This window comes from Benincasa hispida, chromosome 3 (assembly GCF_009727055.1).
Source record: "Benincasa hispida cultivar B227 chromosome 3, ASM972705v1, whole genome shotgun sequence".
Classification (NCBI taxonomy): Eukaryota; Viridiplantae; Streptophyta; class Magnoliopsida; order Cucurbitales; family Cucurbitaceae; genus Benincasa; species Benincasa hispida.
In genome coordinates this window covers 31,360,408-31,363,058 of record NC_052351.1, presented here as the reverse complement: position 1 = coordinate 31,363,058, position 2,651 = coordinate 31,360,408, and positions in this window count along the sequence as shown.

Sequence of the window (2,651 nt, the reverse complement as noted above, 5' to 3'; positions counted from 1 at the left end):
TTGTATTACAAGTGGAGAGGCAGTAAACTCATAATGTTTGTTATTATTGTAATTTGTGATATTCAAGGTCTGAATATTGTATGACCTTTTAAATTATTTATAATTTATAACAAAATTTACGAATTAAATGTAATAGATTTACAATCCATATATGAATAATATGTCATAGCCACAACGTTCGATGATGATGTGGCATGTATACTTTTTGACCAAAAAATGGATTTGACAATGGAATTTAAAAAAAAGAACAATAATTGAAAAACGGACAAATTCTGGACTTCAATGTCGGTTTAAAGGGCTTCATTTGATTCTTGGGCTTCAGTTGCAACTGACATTAAAGGGCTTTGATTCGGTTGCATCGACATTAAAGACAATGTTATTAAAAACCCTTTAATGTCGGTTAAAACCGACATTAAAGACAACCGACATTAAAGGGCTTTAATACACTATTCTTTTACATGTCGATTGTCAACCGACATTAAAGCCCTTTAATGTCGGTTTAGCCCGAAATTCTTCTAGTGTCTCCAATGGACACTCTAAACACTCAACTCTAATAACCAATTAGATCAATCATATGCTTAAGAAAACAAATATGAGAAATCCGGCCAATAAAAATATTTTTAATTATAAATTTAAAATAATTAGTTCATGGTGTTTAATAGTCTTCGCTTATTGTAATTTAACTTGAAAGAAACATTTATAGATATAACGAAACTAATAAACTTCTAGTAAACCCTTTTGAGGAAATATAATCCGTTTTTCATTTAAAAAATAATTTAAATAATGATTTTTTGAAAAGTTTGAACTCCATCCTACGATTGTTGAAGTAATATCATGTGTACGTGTTTGCATGTGTATGCGTGTGCGGTTGGGACAAAATAAAAATAAAAAATAAATATAAAAAAGACAGATTATTGAGTGGCATGTGGTTCACAATACTTTATATTGCCTATGACTCAAGAGAGAGAATGCAACAAACTTGAACTTCACGTGATTCGATTTGGTGTAAATTCACGAGGATCTTCATACGTGACATCCCCAATATTAAAGTTAACATAGTCCACGCTTAAACATTATTTCCCTACTTTTGAATAACTTGATTTTTTTAATATTATTTTGGTTATCACGAGATTCGCTCAATTTTTGTCTTTAAGATTCCTTGGGTAACTATTTTATTTTTATTTTTTATTTTTAAAAATTAAGTTTATTTCTTATATTCTTATATTGTTCTTCATATTTCTCAAGTACAATAGTTTCATTCTTAGCCAATTCCAAAATCAAAATCTAGTTTTTAAAAAATACTTTTTTTAATTTTCAAAATTTAGCTGGGTAAAAAAATAGATACAAAGAAAGAAATTTAAGGTGGAAGTAGTGTCTATAGATTAATTTTCAAAAACAAAATAAAAACTAATAATTATCAAACAAGACCTAACTTTCAGATGTCTAATTTTAGTATTTGATACTCAATCAATCTTAAATTTAGCATTCAAAGTATAATTTCATCAAAATTAGATGAAAATAATTATTATTTCATGCAATAAAACAACTATATGAATTTATATATATATATATATATATATAATATATATATTATATATATATATATATATATATATTTAATTTTCTAGTGCTAGTGAAAAATGTTAATCTAGATCTATACTATCTAAAAAGGGTTATGGGAGAGAAACATTAGTTTTCTCCTTTTGTCCTTTTAGTGATTGGTTATACGGTTATATAATGTAATTTCACAATAAAATCATTAAAAAATAGTTTATAGTACATGTAATTATTTAAATTTTGGATAGATTTTATTCATTTAAAATTTGGTTGTATCTAATATTTAATTATATATTTGATTTCCAAAATTTATCATTAAATTATTTAGGGTACATGTATAAATTAAAATTTTCGATGGATTTTATTGAATTGAATTATTTAGGTTATCCTAAATAATTTCACATTTAAAATTTTAAATTACTACAAGAAAAAGAGGCTCCCCCAACACTTAAAAACCTCGTGAGGAGAATGATCATCGGGAGATATGGTCTTTCCCGACGATGTAAGAGAAGCGTCGGAAGTTAGAACTAACTCCCAACGTCGTATACTAGTCGGCCACTACCCATCGGGAATTCGGAGAACTCTCAATGTGCTATTTAATTGTCGGGAGTTCCTAAGGACTCTGAACAGATCTTCTGATGGCTATCGTGCGTCGTCAAGAGATCTACTATATAATGTCTCCTTCTTCAAGCCCTAGCAGCCATACGCCTCTCTTCTTCAAATCTTTCTTCTTCTTCAAATCAGTAACAGTCGCACACTGATCGTTTGCCTACCTCACGCCTCACGCTGTCAATAGATCTGCCCATTCACCGTTGTTGTTGAGCTCGTCATCGACTAGCTCTGCCGCCCGTTCGACCTGCTCTGCAACCGCCGGTAAGTACTTCATTCGTCGTTTTGTTTATTGAATATATGTGTTTTGATTGTTTTTGTGGCATAATCAAAATCAAAATCTAATATTTGTTTTATTATTGTTTTGAATATACATATTAATTTTATTTGTTATTGTTATTGAATATACATATTAATTTTGTTATCGTTATTGTTTTTGAATATACATATTAATTTTGTTATTGTTATTGTTATGGAATATATAT